This window comes from Neopsephotus bourkii, unplaced genomic scaffold (genome assembly GCF_033783945.1).
Source record: "Neopsephotus bourkii isolate Nb327-2 ecotype Australia unplaced genomic scaffold, CSIRO-AGI_Nbou_v1 NB_739, whole genome shotgun sequence".
NCBI classification, from domain to species: Eukaryota; Metazoa; Chordata; class Aves; order Psittaciformes; family Psittacidae; genus Neopsephotus; species Neopsephotus bourkii.
Genome location: NW_026901237.1, coordinates 101,250 through 120,191, shown reverse-complemented (window position 1 = coordinate 120,191; position 18,942 = coordinate 101,250). Strand labels below are relative to the sequence as shown.

At 37.6% G+C, this 18,942-nt stretch overlaps 1 long non-coding RNA gene across 1 annotated transcript in view; it reads right to left on the bottom strand.

Annotated features, from left to right (window-relative positions):
• Nucleotides 1-247: 247 nt before the first annotated feature.
• LOC133212695 (uncharacterized) overlaps nt 248-18,942 on the bottom strand; it is a 115,201-nt gene continuing 96,506 nt past the window's right edge. Inside the window, exons 2-3 of the long non-coding RNA XR_009725574.1 lie at nt 2,633-2,737; nt 248-612 (exon numbers count right to left, since the gene is read on the bottom strand). This is a non-coding gene — a long non-coding RNA (uncharacterized LOC133212695). The remainder of the gene's footprint in view (nt 613-2,632; nt 2,738-18,942) is intronic.

The window sequence follows — 18,942 nt, the reverse complement described above, 5'->3', positions numbered from 1 at the left end:
TTGAAAGATTGATGTCTTTTGTTTTTATCCATCAGAAGACATAAAGATTTTTAAAATCTCAATTTATTTTCATATATTTGCTTTACAGTCTACCATAAAGTTTCTTACTAATCAAAATGGTATTGTGAGGATTGGCTGCTGATCATAGGTATAAAACTTGGAACCATATAGCACAAGACATCTAGCAGGGCTCTCTGCTCAATCACAAAACATGAATGCTGTAAGTATTAGAACTGAACTTTGAAACTTATGCACAAATACAGATCCTGCTCCTTGTGTTTAACTTACTTCCATTAGAAGGCTACTCATTTTAGGATTTTCCAGTTTACAATGCTACTTCCATAAACTCATCTTTTTAGATTTATCACCTGAGAGTAAAACCAGAATACTTCAACTTGGACCAGCTTGACCAAAAATCAACATTGTGAAAGTGACTATCAGTGTGATGTGAGATTTCTAGTACAGCCTGAGAAGGAATCCTCAATTGTCAGGAATCCTTGGTTTATCAAGAAAAGCTCTTTCTCAATAAAGTTCCCTCTCTGACAATGTGTCCCTAGAATTTACCTGCGAAACAGGAGATCCTTGTTCATATGCTCAACCTGAATCAGTGTCCTGAAAGAAAAACAGCAAGTTCAGGACACTCTACAGTGGTTTACATAGGTGGGGTTTTTCAGAGGTACTTGCTCAGTACTTGGCAGATTTCTCCATGAACTCAAATCCATAATATTGAACACTGCCAATTTTATACAAGGTAGAACAGTTTCAAGATGAGCAGAAAAGTGATGGGTGGTACTCACATGGGGTCACCAGATTTAATAGCAAGAATGTAAGCAGTTCTAAGGAAAGACTTACTATTATTTGTAAATGTTTGAGCAGACAATAAGCAGCTTGACATTTTTCATGGCAAAAGAGAGGAGGATAAAAAAAAAAAAAACAACTCCCACCTGTCTCTTAAGCTCCAACAGAAATCACAGCCAGTTTTGTTCAGTTGGACCATGTAACACCAGGTGCTCAGCAACTCATCTGACAAGGGAGACCTCTTAATTTCCTGACAAATGTGTGCAGTAAAAAAGTTTGAGCCTTTCATAGAATCATAGAATAGTTAGGGTTCAAAAGGACCTTAAGATCATCTAGTTCCAATCCCCCTGCCATGGGCACGGACACCTCACACTAAACCATCTCACCCAAGGCTTACTCCATCCTGGCCTTGAACACTGCCAGGGAGGGAGCATTCACAACCTCCCTGGGCAGCCCATTCCAGTGCCTCACCACCCTAACAGGAAAGAATTTCCTCCTTATATACAATCTAAACTTTCCCTGCTTAACTTTTAATTCATTACCCCTTGTCCTGTCATTACAGTCCCTAATGAAGAGTCCCTCCCCAGCATCCTCATAGGCCCCCTTCAGATACTGGAAGGCTGCTATGAGGTCTCCACGCAGCCTTCTCTTCTCCAGGCTGAACAGCCCCAACTTTCTCAGCCTATCTTCAAACGGGAGGTGCTCCAGTCCCCTGATCATCCTCGTGGTGTTCCTCTGGGTTTGTTCCAACAGTTCTATGTCCTTTTTATGTTGAGGACACCAGACCTGCACACAATACTCCAGGTGAGGTCTCAGAAGAGCAGAGTAGAGGGGCACCATCACCTCCTGCGACCTGCTGGTCATGCTCCTTTTGATGCAGCCCAGGATACAGTTGGCTTTCTGGGCTGCAAGCGCACACTGCTGGCTGTCATTAAAGGTGACAAAGGCATATTTTCAGCCTTCTAGATCAAGAGACTAATTGCAACCAGTCTTTGAAGTACTGGGTGGTCGTATTCACTGCGTAATACACGGCACATCTTGAACCCTGACAGGGCGTCCTCTGTGACCAGTTACAGTGGTACATTACTATTGATTAACATTGTCCACAACTGAGACAGAGCATGGTTCTTTAACACTACACTGTGTTAACTGTGCAAGCACAGAAAACAATGATTTTTTTTTTTTAAGAAATAAAGTAATAATTTTGACTTCCACCACTGTGAATTCAGATTTATATTCTCTCCCCCCCACCCCCCCCCGAGCCCTTATCATTTTTGTTTTAAAATAGTACAGGTTTCTTTTAGACTGTGGATTATCTTATGGATTATTAATGGTCCAGCACCAACAGATGAAGAGTCCAGACACTTGCTGAAGGATACTGGAACAAACTCCTTTTCAAAATTGGGCAATAATTAATAAGTCAGCTCTTACAACCTGGTGTTACACAATGACCCTTGTAGTGAAAACTTAAACCCTCTACTCCCTTTCTTTCAGTGAAAGGAGGTAAAATTATTTTGTTGAAAGACTGAAGAAATAATTTATTACATTCAGATGTAGGCTTTAATATTTTTCTGTGAATGTGTTGCAACCGGGGCAATACCAGTTCTGTTGTATGTGCCAAGGCATTTCAGGAATTCTTGCCAACACAATATAAAGCAAGCGTTGCAGAAACAGACTCACAAAGCCTATCAGAACCACAAGATGGCAATGCTGTTCAAACTATAAAGCTTACTCAACTAAAACAATAGTGTTATGACCATTCATAGCAGATTGCATGCATACCACTTGTTTACAACTACAGTGTAAGATGAATATTTTACAGGAAGATTCTCACAAGTTAGTGGTGCCTGCAGGGTTTCTTTTAATTCTCCTTTTAATGAATACTGTAGAAGAGGTTCTTGTTCAATATCACGGCTCAGACTTCAAGGGAATAGTGCTGCTGGATTTCAACACAAAACATATAAGAGAGAAGGAACATGTTTCAGTCAGTGAACATATTGCGCACTCATTTTCTATGGTTCTATTCTGATTCTATGATTCTGTGTCCTCAGTGTCCGCAGAAAAGAAGTTTGAGGCCATTCAATAGTGCCTGGCACTATTTTTGTCGATTAGTTATCATGTTAACAATTACAGTCACTTTTAGGCAGCAGAGAGAGCAGATAGAGGAAGTTGCTGTGGCGTTGCTTCATCAATATACAGTGTATTGCATGCAAAAGATGTCAGAGCAAGGGATAAAATGATAGTATATACTCAAGGGTAAACTTCATATTCCCATTCCTGTAGCACTGCCTGGTTATGTTATTAAATAGTATTGATACTGTCTCTTATAACAAAACAGAGAAAGTATCATGCCAAACCAAAATGCTTAAGCAGCAGCAGCTCAAAGAAGATAGGTGGCAAGCTTCACGAGTAATAAGAGTAAGAACTGGGTGGTCTCACAGCCTAGCAAAGAGGTTCATCAAAGGCATATATAAACTCATTGAGAAATGTGTGTAAACACACACATGCATGCTTATTCAGTGTTGAAAGGAATGATGGAAAATTATAAAGAAGTTCTACTCCAAGGACATACATGATATAAAAGTAGAAAATCTAGTCTTGTCTGAACACTATGTAGTGGCAAGATGACTTCTAGGCACAGATGTACCTCCAGAATCATGAGGGAAATCACAGTAGATAAGCACTTGCTGGTTTAGTCCCCGTCTCAGACAGCACTCTGCTAGGGAGTTGCCAGTTGCAGGGTGCAGAACTGATTTGCCATGGCACAGTAAAAATTTGTTGTTAGTCTCCTGATTGCCATGACAAACTCAACATATCTATTTCTGTTTAGAATGACAGATGCAAATAAGTACACAAGTTGCTAATTCAGAGCCTCCTTCAAGATATGTTATTCAGCAGCGTCAACATGGTGCCCAGTACTGGTCTATGAAGAGGAATGTTTCTATATCTAACTGCAGGGTGTATCTTTTTCCTTGATGCATGCCATAGCATATAACTCCCATTAACTTTAAAGGCTATAGAGTATAGGAACATCAAAGTAGAACATAACCTGAGGGAAAAAGTCTCTCCTTGGATATTCATGCACAGCTGCTGTTGACATTAATAGAAGAGTACAGCACTTAGCCCTAAGTATGCCATTTCTCCTGAATCTGGAACTGAGCTCAAATCTCATGGAAAAGTCCTCCAGAATTTCCAGAAAATAGCAACCCCTAAAAATATGTTTTAAGTCAAACTGTTTAAAACTAGGATCTTGGATACTGAGATACTTACTGTATTACACACAACTCATTTCAAAATATTTGTGTAGCTCTCCTGTCTCGTACTTTGAGCTGCACAGTCTCCCTCTTGCAGCTAGAATTCTTTTCAAGAAGTTGATATAAGGAAGCAGATGCATCTACCTTTTTTACTTGCTGTTTGCCTAAACATTGAGGCAGTGCAGACATACAGCACAGGCATGAGTTTTAGCCTAGATTATTCTGCATAACTGTCATCGGTAGCCATTAATATCTACTCTTCATGAAAGCAAAAACTTCACAACGATTTCAATGTAACTGTCATAATTCAAATTTTCTTGAGAAAGAAATAACAGTTCCACACAAGAATTAGAAATTGAATTTTCTCCTGTATTTCCAGCAGTTAGGTTAGACATTCAAACGTAATTACGAGTTTGCATGTTCTAAGGGGAATTACGCCTTTAGAAGTGATTAGGCAAAGAACTGTCTTAGCTCCCTTCCAACTCAAACTCTCAACTTGTTTGCAGTGAAATCGGGATGAAAGATATGTATGCAGCAGGCTGAGAACATCAAGCCCTTAGTACCAAGTGTATGGAAAACTCCATGGCTTTGGCATTTAAAACCAACCTTCCATCATTTATCATAACAGGTTGTTACCTGCTACAGATCAGAATGCAAAAGGATCCACTAAAACAGCTGAGATATGGAAGGCCAGAAAAGAAAATAATTTAGCATTTTCCTGTGCAAATACAGAAACATACTGTGGGCCAGACTGCATATATGTATGTCTTCAAAAAACAGTAGGAAACACAAAATAAAAAGATAGTAATATCTGATACTATCGGTTACTTTATTTACCCTGCACTGCAACATTACCTAGTTCTCTTAAAAATCAGAATCTCTTTGCTGCAATTTTGGTAGCTTGACAGTATGGGAAGAAAGCAGAAATAAATAATAAAGTGACGTGTACAGTAATATGCTCCCTGGTTCAAAAGTATTTTCAAGTATATATTTTAAGATGACATGCCATTAAAACAAAAAGTTATTGAAGAGAAGTAACAAAACCCAACATATTTAATTTCACATTAAATACATCTAGGTGACTTGTCACTCTGCCATACCTCAGCAGAGGATGACAGAAGAAACAGGCTACAGGACTGAAGGATAACAGTTGTGTCATAAGTCACTTCGAATTTGAGCACTTGATCTGCTGTGCAAGAGCAGAAGCACCACGGATCTTGTTCAATATTCTGTCTTTGAAAGTGATCACCTTCTCTAGATAGTCAAGAAAAGGATATAAGGCAAAATTACAGGATAACTTCTTTAGATGTGAAGAACTGCTTAGTTATGTAAAATAGTGGCTGATTTATGCTGCTAAGCACAAAGGTTTCCAGCCTTTACATTGCTTTATCCTATCTGAAATATAATCCTCATCATTCCTTCAACAATATTTTCAGGTTAAAAAATCCTTACTAAGGCAACAAACTTCTTTGTTACTGCTTTTATTTGCTATTAAAGAGCAGCAGTGCTGCCAGAGAGGCAAGAAGCATGGGTTTTATTATTATGTTTGTTTTGAGAGGTGGCAGAAGACACCTGACCTTGAAGAACAAAGCAGAGTTGAGGGAGATCACAAAAAGCATCCAATTGTTTTTTGCTTTTGAGTGTCTTTCTTTTTCTGGAGGTCCCAACAGGCTTGCTGAAAAATGGATGGGTGTGTGTTTGCATTTCTATGTGTTTCTTTATGTGTATACTCTTCAGGAGACATAGAACTCAAGGATACTAAAAGAGATAAAAGGTTTAAGCTCTGGCATTTATGAAAAAAAAAAAAAAAAAAGAATATCCAAAGCAGGTTTCCAGAAAAGCACATATCTGGGGGTGATTTCAGAATGTACCCATTGCCTACTCTTGCAGTGTCATTTTGGGAAAAATTGTCTTTTAGAAAGAGTACTTCTGGGAACCATGACACATCCCATAATCTGCTCTGATTATCCTATAGTGAACAAGATGAACAAATGTAAAGAATGAATGATGCAGTATGGGGAAAATAAAAATCAAGCCACCCAAAACCTAAACTGAGGCTTCCATTGTAGAGCCATTGGTAGAAAGGGACTGAGTTGCTAAAATACATCCCTATTTGCTGCTTCATAACACCAACAAAAAATTAGAATAATGCTAGGGCCACAAGACTGGTCCTAGTCACACAAAGTAACACAGATATGGGCATTAGGGTATGGAAGAAGGGTGCTGTGTGCATTCTCTGGTTTTCTTGCCTTCCTCTTCAGAAAACTGGAAAAACAGCAATAGGCGAGATTAAGTTTCAAAACCCACAGAGGAGACCAAAACAGGAAAAAAGGGGTTCAGCCAAAGCTCTAACATCACCACGCTTGATGAAGGCAGAAATTGACTGATTTTTGTCATACCTATTACAAAGTGAACAGTCAATTACAATTTCAACAGCTTCCCATGGTAAATGATCTAGTAAGCAAACACATTAATTTTATAAAAAACATATGGCACTGTGAGTCTCATTTCTCAACACATTAGTGAAATACTGACCAGAAAATAAAAGGCAGATGAGTGAGCATGTTTCCTTCAAATCTTTGAACATCCAGGACTTACACTGAACAGCCCTACAAAGATATGCCAGCTTCAAAAGTTTAATGCACATTTGCAAAATTCATAGTCCAGAGAACACTTCAGACAGAGGTCTCTAAGGGCTACTTTTGTATTTACAAGTATTTGGCTGAATTTCCAAATGAGGAGAACAGAAGCTTAGGTTTAGTGGAAAGGTTCTCAAGAGCATGAACACTTATAAGCTCAATCTTAATGATTAAGATGATCTAAGCTTTATGGAAATAAAGAAAGCAGCTGTTGTGGTTTTACCATCCAGCTTAATAAAGACAAAATTTCATTACTTCATATTTACAGTAAGGGAAAGAGCTTTAAATATGTTTAGCATGTTTTAAAACATCAAAGAAATTTAGTATTAGAGTCCTCTTACTCTTCTTCCTGTAAAAACCCCATGTTATCTCCTTTCAGGAGAAAGTTTTAGTTCTAGAAGTTATCATTAATCATAATATTAATTTCTTACTTCTTTATGTCGGATGAGCTCTCTAAGCTTTTTCTAGCTTTTATTAAACATGAACATCAGACATACAGAATGTTTATTAGTAATATTTGCTTTAACAGAAGAAGGTGATGAAAAAGGCAATTCATATGGATGAGAGAAGGTCATTCTCTGTATTTCTTTTTTCCTAAGACTTGGACCCGTTGGGGTTTAGCAAGTGGAGAGGATATGGGGTGGCAGTATTGCATTGTCTCCTACAGAAAAGAGGCTAGATGGTTTTCATTTACGGAGTGGGAGTGTAATATCACTTCATTTGTATTTTCATGCATAGAAAGCATGAGAACATGCCTCTTGCACCATCAAAACAAACTCTCATAGAAATTTTATAACTCAGCAAAGCACAGATGGTTGAAAGCATATGTTAGATCACTATTATAGTTTAATTTGCTTAGGAAGACTTTCTCAGCTCAGGTCCCAGTAAGTTTCTCTTAGAATTTCAAATGAGCATGCAAAACAAATTATGTAGCGTATCTCTGTATAAAAGCCCTTTCAGTCCTATATAAGTACTTGCCCAACTAAAAATGAGATTGAAACAGCTTTAGAATAATAAAAGCATCCATTATTGATACCTGATCCTTCTATTTTTTTCTGTACTATCCTTTTGTTTTAATAGGCAAAGCTAAAGTACAAATCACTGATGTCATTTTACATTAAAAAACCCCACACATTAGATAAGCACGTAATCAAGGGCCATTTGTTTCAAAGATTTTGCAGCTTTTTAGTGGAAACCTTAATTTCTGCAAATAAGCTTTTGCCTTTATGTGCTGTTTCATAGGTAAAAAAAGCCAATTTGAAAAACAAGTGTTTGCTTTACCATTTAGAATTGTTCTTGCACCTTAGATCTTATGGATTTGCATACACAATTTGTGGACTGAAATACAAAAACATAAGCCAATGATATTTTCCCAGCAAGTAATATACAACGCGTGATGGTAGGAGGGTGAAAATTTTTGAGCAGGTACCTAGGCCGAACAGGATTCAGCAAACCTAGAATACCCAAGTATCAGTTTGGGGGCCAGAACTGATCCCCCAAATCTGCTTTGCATCTAGATTTATCCAGCAAGTTGTGAAGCACTGCTGAACCTAGATGGTAACTTGAATTTTTCAACTGTGTAGGTCTTCAGGACTCTCCCGTTTGACTTCCATTTTGGCTACACACACTAATAACTGTAGCAGGGGGTTAACTTTTCTTCTAACCAGAGTCTTAATAGGCCACATTAAAATGGTTTTGAGACACTGACAAGGCCCGCAAAGAAGATATAAACCAAGCAAAGTCACAGTCCCTTTTCAATTCTTAATTGGTAGCTTTCCCACACCCTATGCTTACTGAAGGGAGGTGGGAAGAAGACACACAGCCATAAGCTAAGGATGTAAAGTTGAGAAAGAGAATGTCAGAGTAGCTTGAGAAGAGCTGCTGTCATATAAATGTTCTATCTTTCCTGTTAATCTAACCTCAATTCTTAGAAAAACTATGGAGAAGATTTCAATGAATATATCATATTGCCCCAAACTTGGGCAAAGATGCCATTTGTAAGACGTGGAATTATTTTTCTAAGGTTTGTGCCAAAGTCTGGAACATTATTCTTCTCTAGCAAAAGAGTTTTAACAGTTCAAGTCACAGGCAGTTCCCAAATCATCTTATCTTTAACAAGAAAGCAAACAGCAAACTGAAAAATTAAAAAAACTCCCTCTCCTCCCCTCCCTACTGCCAACCTCCAGTAGCCAGAAAACCAGAACAAATTCCATCCCGTACAGTCAGCAATTAACATGTTCCCTTGATAACCAGTTTGCTGTAGGTTTTTATTCCTTTTTTTTTTTTTTCCCCCTAAGAGGCTGTACACAGGCCTCTCTGGGAAGGATACTCTGATGATAGATAGTATAATATTCCGACTAACGCTCACACATATGCTATGCGAAGACTGAACATTTCCCATTATTGCAAGTACTGCAAAATCTGGCAATATACAAAAAGCTATGTTGCAAAAAAAGTATGGAAGAATAAAGACCACGAGAGCCAAATGCCCAGAATTTCCCACTGGGGCATATCCGTCAACAGACTTGAAAACTTCTGCCTTCAACTGACTAAATGCAAAGTGTTAATGTGACCCGCTGGTGGGACTAAGAAGATGATACATATGCAAGCCTTTCCTTCTCATTCGCCTCCATTGGCCATTACCAGTTATTCCTATGTTGTCCTGAATCAGACTCTTTTCCTTAACTGGAAGTTTATAAAAACCATCAGCAAAAATGCTCCCTAGATTTTTGTAGACAATGTATATTTATCAAAAAATCCTTTATTCTTATCATCTTATTGTGAAGTAGCCTAAAAATCTGTTATACAGTTTAACACCATACTGCCTACAAACACCCACTGCACAAAATGCAGTTCCTGTGCTGATATAGTCATATTTTCTTATCTACTCTTTCTTTATGAGGACAGGACATAAAATATTTCTGGGTATCTCCCATTTGATTGCGGAGCTGAAGGCTGAGCATTTGTTTTCACACAACATTAAGTGCTGAACATAGCCTGCAAATAGCTTAAGCCTTATGCTGATATATGGTATAATTCAGTAAGATTAGAACAAGGTGGCTAATGATTGTTCACAAGTGTTTGTGAATGAATTTTCTTTAGCTGAAATTTGTAGTCCTTCTGTCTTTGTTTCTGGCTGACAGCTGGCTGAGGTACTTCTGTGGAACTTTTGCTGAAAGTCCATTTGAGTGCTCTAATCTGAAATTTGTGGATGAGCACCTAATGAGTGAGTAGGTGGGAAGCAAACCCAAAAGCACTGTTTGGCAGCTCACAGCTAAACAAAACAAAGTGAACTGGAGATCACACCAGAGAAGAAACAATAAAAAAAAAACAACCCATATTGATAATTTTTATCTTACTGTCTAATTGTCCCTTTAGATGAATGCCTACAGAGCTCTCTGGCCTTTTTTCACTGATTTCTAACGAGTAATTAAAACTAATAAAGTAGACCTCTCAACAAACACAGGTAAAGCACTCTGAAGATACATTTTTTTTCTTTAAGATGTCAGTATGTGGTGTTATCAAGAAATTAAAAAAAAATAATTGAAATATCCACCATTTTTAATCAGTCCCTGAAGTTTTGAAGGTATGTCATAGCCTCAGAACATCATAGATCATCCTCAGTACTGTGATGATCACCTTACTTAGCAACTAGGTCACAAACTCATTTGCCATTCCAGGAAAGAATCTGCATGGTAGAGATTTTCTCATCTATTATTTCTGCTCTGTAGAAAGCACATGAAAACCCTGCTTGCATCATCAGATACAACATTTGAACTCTCCTGTATTGTAGCAGTTTGAAATGAATAAGGTATTCAGAAGCTAAGACCACTTAGTGTTGAATACTGTGGTGGATGTTGTCTGCTGTAGGGTATGTATTAACTGTGCCAAGGAAAGAAATTAGATGTTTACAACTTACAAGAGTTTCCTTATGGAGGTAGTTTAGGTCATTGCACATTCCCTTCTAAATTATATTATTATCCATGTCAAAAGATGAAATATTTTCTGTCTTTCTAAAATATATTACCAATACCATTATTAAAGTAGCAGGAGCACTATCTGGTAAAATCGTAGTTATGGAAAAAAATCTGTGCGGAATATTTGCATTAAATACAGAATATTGCATTCAGTGCCTTGTGTCATCTTGTAAACTTGATAGAGATAGTAAATTTTGTGGGCAACAATAAAGTTAGGAACAATGCAGAGGTGCTTTGCACATTTGAAAATGCAAACATAAATTTAGATGGTCCAATTTCTAAACTATCTCAAATTTAGCACAGTGCAGTTTAGGAATCTCACAAACATTCAGGAGTACCCTTTAGGTGTCTTAGATATTAGACATCTTAGATATCACCAAAACATTTTGACACTGAAAATCCCATCCTCGTTACTACGACTCTAGATTTTAACACCCTCTTTTTAAATAAACCTCTGTCTGTTTAATATTTCTATTAAAAAATCTGTTTGGAAATATGTTTATGTTCACAATCAGAAAGTTACAGTTGAACCAGAATATCTGTTCTGCAGACGAATTTATGCTTTTGGAGACTTTTTGTTCCAAACTGCAATTAAATCCACAAAATTATTATTTTTTTAAAGTTCCAAATATTTAATAAATGTTTCTCTGTTATTACTAATGTATTCCTTTATTTAGTCACACATCTGTAACATAGTTTTTTCCTAAAAAAGCTGAAGTAGATCAGGAGCTTACCTTTGTGTTTTTGTTCTGAAGCACTGAAAATGTTTCCATTTTCAACAGAGCTCAATTAATATTCCCTAGATCATTGATCTGATCTTTAAAAACATCTAAATATGTAGCCTAGATATCTAAAAATAGAAATATTTAAAACTCTATCTGTATATATAATATTTATAAATGTGTATCTTTATGAGTAAACTCATCTATTTAATATGTAATCTATTTAAAAAAATATATGCTTAAATAAACATACTTTAAGGAGAGCATAGAAGTTATTCTTACTTTTTGCCCTCTGTATATTCCCTGGCTTCCAGAATTTTGTGAGGTTCTGTAATCTGTTTTGAAAGGCAGGACTAATACTTTTACATATATATTCTTCATGAATCTAAGCTACACTTTCAGGTATGGCTAAATTTAAGTCCACTTGCTTCCAAAAATGTCTTTTGTACACAGAAATCTTTGAAAACTACACCCTTATGACATGCAGATTACTTGGCATCAGATCCAAACTCTTTCAGAACAGGCATAAAAATCCACAGCTATTTTAGGAATCTAGCTCAACAGGGTATTCGTGCAGTTTGAAACACCCATTGTGCTGGCAAACTATCTGCAAGAGTTTAAATAATTATCGTTGTCATATGACTGAGAACTTTCCCAGAGCAAATCCCAACTTGCAAAGGCAAAAATCTTTTATCACTTTCTGTTAGTGGAAATCTGTCATTTGTCTGGCTTGGATACATGTAAAAATGAAATAAAGGAAGACTGTTTGACCCGAATGACCTCATCATCATCGCAGCCGACAATCAGATACTGAGTGAAACCTGGGTGGTGGTCTTGTTTCTTGATGATTTCCTCATCCCTCTTAAATGCTACTGTAATATCTTGACTGTATCAAATTCAGACTTATGAAAGTCAGTAGTTGACTCTTTATTTGCCATGTCTGAACTAGAAATATATGTAGAATATCCAAATTTTGGCTGAGAGAACACCTACTGATGTTTTGTGTCAACTTGAGAAAATATTGCAAAACAAGTCTTGATATTTTCTGATGGTGTTGTCCACATCCATACCTTTCTGTCTTTGGTAAATACCTTACTAAGATTTATCACTAAGAGCAGTAACAGAAAGTGGCATGGCTTAGCCCCAGTCGGCAACTAATACCACGCAGATGCTTGCTCATGCCTCCCCTCCCATGGTTGAGATGGGGAGAAGAATATAAAGAAGATAAAACCCACGGGTTGAGATAAGGACAGTTTAGAAATTAAAGTAAGTAAAATATAACAATAGAAATAACAGCAATAACAATAATGAGAGGAATTGTAAGAAAAAAAAAAAAGGAGAAATAAAAATTAAGGAAACCCAAGTGATGCACAAAATACAATTGCTCACCACCCACTGACTAATGCGCATCCCAAGCAGAGATCAATGTCTCCTCTCCAGCTCCTTCCAGTCTATACACTGAGCACGATGAGCTGTGGTATGGAATATCCTTCTGTCTAGTTCAGGTCAGCTGCCCTGGCTGTGCTCCATCCTGGTTTCTTGTTCACCTGGTCAATGGCAGAACTGAAAATACCAAAAAGTCCTTGATTAGTGTAAACACTGCTTAGCAACAAACAAGACATCAGTGTGTTATCAACATTATTCGCATACTAAATCCAAAACACAGCACTGTACCAGCTACTAGGAAGACAACTCTATCCCAGCCAAAACCAGGGCACACCATATAGCATACACGTATGAACATTGTAATACTTATTTCATAGTAATTATCACCAAAAGAAATTTGAAACTTACTATATATCACCAAGTGTTGACTCTCCCCCCAGGTATAGTGAGAAAGTGTAAAATGCACAGACTATAGTTATATGCACTATGTATATACTGCCTCATGCAGAGAAAGGGCATAGCTTTCAGATTCCGCTAGCTACATAGTTCTGCTCAGCTTTCCTCCTTTTTCTCCCTTCTTCTATTCTCAGTTAATGTCCCAAATTTAAATGTAGTATGACTGAAATGAAAATGTAACACATTTCCTTTAAGAAGTTTCCATGAACCAAAAAGAACTTTTAATAATGTCTTAGGTAACAAGAGGTGCTTGGTTCACTCCCTCTAAGTCCTTCGCCACACCAGCCAGCTCCATGGGGAAGATGGCACACTAGATGAGCAGGTAGAAGGGCAGCATATTTTGTATATTTGGTCAGCCAAAATTTTCACAGAAGCCTTGTAACACACTCATGGTATTTTCTTCTTTAAATTCTGCTTGAAAATAGTTGTCAATAACAGTTGTGCCCCAATCCAATATAATAATTTCACAATGGCCACTTTAAGGTTATGTACAAAAATATTGTTGATTTATATCCACACACAGAGCATTTGCAGCACATAAGCATTTGGAGAAATACTGGTTCCTTTCAAGTCAAGATAAAACTCAAGACTTCAATAAGTCCATGATTCTGCTGTCTGTATCCTGAAAAGGACCATCTTCAAACAAACAAGCAAGAAAGTGGCATTATTGGAGGATATTCTTAAATTCAATGATCAATACTTAATTAGATATTTCCAATTTTCCAGCTATTAAGATTGGACACACTCCAAGCTGAAAAACATTAAGTTTTCAGATATAAGGGTTTGGGGTTTTTGTGGGTTTTTTTTATTTGTTTGTTTTGTTGGGGTTTTTTTGGGGGTGTGTGTTTTGTTTGGTTTTTTTTTTTAATTTATTAAACATGTGGAAGTTGTTCATTCTAGCATTTATTTCACAGCTAGTCAACTATGAACTTCCAGCTCTGCAGAGTGGATTTAATATTGGTATTTAGATGAAACACTTGCTTACCCTTAATAATTTCTCATCCGGACTGTGGCTAAATAACATGGAATTTATCTCTCTTCATTTGAAAGACCACACTGGGGAAATGTTGTGGTTTGGTTTTGGTTTAGGAGGAATGGTATTTGTTGTTCTTTTTGCCTTTGTCCAACTCTAGAGTTTGGCCAGTTTCTGGCCTGGGCAAGTTCTCTTTGAGATGTTCCTCTTTCCCAGGCTGGTTAAGTGCCAGTTCTTGTATCAAAACGCACATAAACACCCAATAATATAAAACCAGCTAAACTAACACCGAAGTAGTCCCTGCTCTCTCAAAACAGTTAGAGGAAGGTGAGTGAATTTGCCTCTACCTTTTGCTGATTAGGATTTTCTAGCAGTTAACGGCTGACTTAGAGGCCTTAGAGGCCTTACCTTTTCAGGAGGAGCAGTGTTGCAGTTAAGACATTTGCAGGGTTTCAAGAAATTCACTTGCAGATTTAATATGGGTCCTGAGTAAACATACCTGATTTCTCTTTGCTTCACTGATCCATACTCAGAGGTAAAAATAATCACTTCACAAAATGCATGACCAAATGCATTCCTGAGCTGGGGCAAGCTCTGTAAATTAACAGTATGTTAAACCACAGCATAATAGCAAGTGACGTTCACCCTGCGTATTCCACATCACCCAGTGAGAATTCAGGTGCCTACAAAAGAACATTCAGAATTTTGCAGAGGCACGTGGAAAAACAGCTATGTGCAAACTGATTCAATAAGCTAAGTGGCAGAAAGCAATAAAACACAAGACATTGTAGGTTGCCAGGAGAAGCGGTGTTCTTTTCCTAACTAGCTGTTACTGTTACGGTGGTAATGAGCAAGACCAGTATTTTGTAATTAGCAGAAGAGAATCTGAGATGCCAGACTCATGAGTTACAAGTTCAACAAGCGGGTGTTTGAAGGATATTTATGATATATAGCAATAACAAGCTGCCTTTCACAAAATAGATCGCACCTTAATGAGAACTAAAATTGGTATAGCGTTGAAGTTTTCACTGAGCAGTGCCTTAAAATTAAAAGGTGTTTCTCAGCTACTATCAGAAATGAGGGTATGGAAAAGAGCTGCGTCTTTGCAGTAAACCCCTTCTAGACAGAAAAAAAGTGAATTCTGCCTGCAGAACATAAGACAAATAAGATGGGGGTTTATGGGTGTATCAGTGAGGACAAGTAGCTTAAGAAAGAAAATCTGCCATTTAAAGAAGATCAAAAATTTGATCATGCAGATCTAGACTGACTGTGCTGGAATGTGAGTCTTTATCACAACAAGGGAGAAAGAAAGCAAAATGGGTAATAAATAATTGAAGACTTTCCATCTGATTCTAAATCTTCTGAAAGCCTACATCTATCAACAACCTTCAGGTGAACACTGATTTACACTGCTCACAAATCTGATGACTAGGTGTTTGATAAAAAGCTAGTAAAGAAATGCATAGAAAACGTTAATACAGGCCTATTAGCACTTCTGTGTGAAGTACATTGCCATGTTCATGTTAATTACTTCATATGATTAACCCAAAAAATCTTTTGAAAGTATTTTATGGCCTGATCCTGCAAGAGTTATCTACATGCCCGGCTCAAAAATTATGAGCAGTCTCCTTTGCATCATTAGGATTAGCATATTTAAAATTAGCCACGTAAGTAATTTTTTTTCTTTGGAGGCTAGAGCTTTTGCAGAGCTAACGAGACACCAGATGGCTGGATGGCACTGAACTTTAGAAGATGAATAAAGAGTAATCGTGTAAATTATCATATGGTAAATCAAATTACAATCCCTAGGAAGATAATGGCAGTGTGGGGTTTTGGTTTCCTTCTCTATTTTTTTTTTTTTTTAAAAGGAAAATAAGCAGCTGAGAGCAGCAACATGAGCAATATACAGCAGTAAGTGAAATTATGTCCTAGGCATACGTGCTGGAACATGGCTGACTACAGTGGGGGTCACAATCTGTTACACAGAGAAATTTCAGATCTTGCATCCAGCATCAGCAGACAGCAGATGCAATACCTCAGAAATCATACTTGAAAAATTAATCTCAGTTGGATTGGAAATGAGCACTGTCTCGTGCTTTTAAAATTGGCTGACAAAATATAAATGAAGAGCAATAATAGATGGTGATATTAGGGGAAAATGAACCCAAACCAGCACTAATATTTAAGCGCCAGAGCAGTTTGACTGATGAGGAACATCTATGAGAATTATGTAATGTAGCTGAACCAAGGGTGGTACAGTAAACATGTTGGGAGAAGAACTTAAAAGAGCGGGCTGAGAGAATAATGGACTATAGAAATTAGAAATAATGGGATATTACAAAAGCAAATGAGTATGAAGCAAAGTCTCCTAAGTAGGAACCACAGCCTCCTGAAAAGAAAACTTGACTGATCTATAGAGTGGTTGTAAACATTTTTAGATGCCAAGAAACTTGTGGACTAACTTCCATTACAGATGGGGGGGCTGAGGCAGAGAAGCCTCATTCCCTCCCATGACATGACTTGACTGCACATTTACTTGCCTAGTCACTTCTTGTGTGTGTAGCATTAAATTTCTCTCTATTTTAGAACTATTAGCTCTTCATCTATTTACTTCCACTATGTTACTGGTCATTACTACCATGTAAGCAAGCAGAGAAATTTAGCTTTGTGCAGCCAACTAGCCATGTATCAGCAAGCGGCCACCCACCATTTTCTGCCTTTCTATGGAAAAAACCAGGCTGGCTGCAATGCAAAGGAGCCATCTATACTCACAGAGGAGCAGGATTTAACTCAGTAATGCAGCTGAAACAGAGAATAAGCATGCATTGATTAGCCATGGCATCATATAACAAGTGTATTGACGCTTTCACTTGTTCCTTAATACTCATTAACAGTTGCCCTCCACACCCTCTGTCCTATTTGTCATATTATCATGTTGTTGGTTTAAAAACACTAATGCTCAAACAAAAAACTCTTACTAAAGCTCAGTGATGTATATACTTTTGTGTTGCAAATAAGTGCAGTAAGGTAATTTTGGTTTCTGATATTCCCATCCAATGGTCTACCAAGGCCTTCGTAACCTAAAGACTTCTCCAAACAGCAGGTAGCTGTCATTCAAGCCTTCAAATGCTGTCAAGGTGACAGGTATCTGGTCAGACCAGGAGTCACAACTACTTTTACAATTAAAAAATCCAGGGTAAAACCAAATCAATAGACTGCTTGAGGCTATTTCTGAGAAAGACAAGGACAGAAGGACAGAAGGACAGACAAGACAGAAGAGTACAGAAGTGAAGATTTCATGAGGTAGATTAGTAACAACTACAAGGCAGCCTCTAGCTATTTTTATCCCCAGCTGCACTTCCTCAATTCTGCTAGCTAATACTGAAGCATCATTTATTGATTCACACCTTTTTCTGTTCCACTATCATAAGAAACGTTCATTCAGATTCAAAATAAAAACAATAAGATCACAAGTTCACATTCTAATGCTATGTAGATGCTTTTTCTCAGGATATTACAAAAAGTAATTTTAGTGCCTAATTAGTCAGAAAATTGCAGGAAGACCGCAGTGGATTTGAATTACTTTAAATAGCCAAATTCTGTTAATCTAGCATAAAAGTTGAGTGTATACACATAGATATGTTTTCCCTCACTGCATGGCCATACCCTGAAAGTGTACCTGTTATTATTTCTAACCAGTAGCTTGGTTTTAAGAGGGTACTGATACTGCCAGAAGACTCTTTTTTCAGGTTCTGAATCTAAATGTAAACAAATTTAAACAACCAGCATGTCTGAAACCTTAAAATTTTGTCTGCCTCCAGAAGGCTGAATGTTTTACTGGACAGAAATAACAGTAAATTTTCCATTATCCATGTATCCCTAAAATTTTCACAGCTTTACTGGTTTTCAAACAGGAAATCTGACCAATTTGCTCTCAAAATCTGTATAATCATCAGCTTTCTTAAAAAGCTTTTATTCACTAACAAACAGTTTGCACAAATAATGCAAACTTCCAAAGGCCTAAATTTAAGAAAGGGCTTGGATCATCAAACTCAGCCCAATCTCCACGTGTTTGTGTTTTTTACTCTGTTGTTGTTGTTGTTGGCAGAATGTGGGCAAGGGTCAAATGATAATTTCCTGCTACAGAAAGACTGCTTGGGGAAGGAGTTCTTTTTACTCCAGGGTCACCAGTGCCACTGACACTTCCCAGAAGTCAGCCTAGATTTCAAATAGCTGTGCAAAACTCATATAACCACCACATATTTTTCTTGCCTGAGAAACAATGCAATGCAGAAAGGCAGTTTTTTTCTAGCTCTGAGGTGCGCCTTCGCCACATTGCACTAATGCAGTATTTTTTCCTTATGGTTTCATCCACCCTAACGCATCTGTATTATGTTATTTTACATTCAACCCTCCTATTTTTCTATATTTGTTGTTCTGCTCTCTCCACCCTTTTTCAGTCGCTCAGAGTCTGCTACCTTGCACAAAGTTGGAAAGAAGTACTTCAGGAAGCCAACCCCCCACAGCCACCTATGTTACACACTTGGTCTTTTAAGGAGCTTATCCATAAGCCTCCTGAATTGAAGCTAACTTCTTCCGGCAGCTCTGTCCTGTAGTGGAAATCAATCACCCGTTGAACTGTGAGTCTGCTTGAATGTTTGGGATTCCAAAGACAAAGTCCTCAACTGAGACCAAGGCAGGTAAAGAAGCCACCTGCGTGCCATGGACAAGATCCCA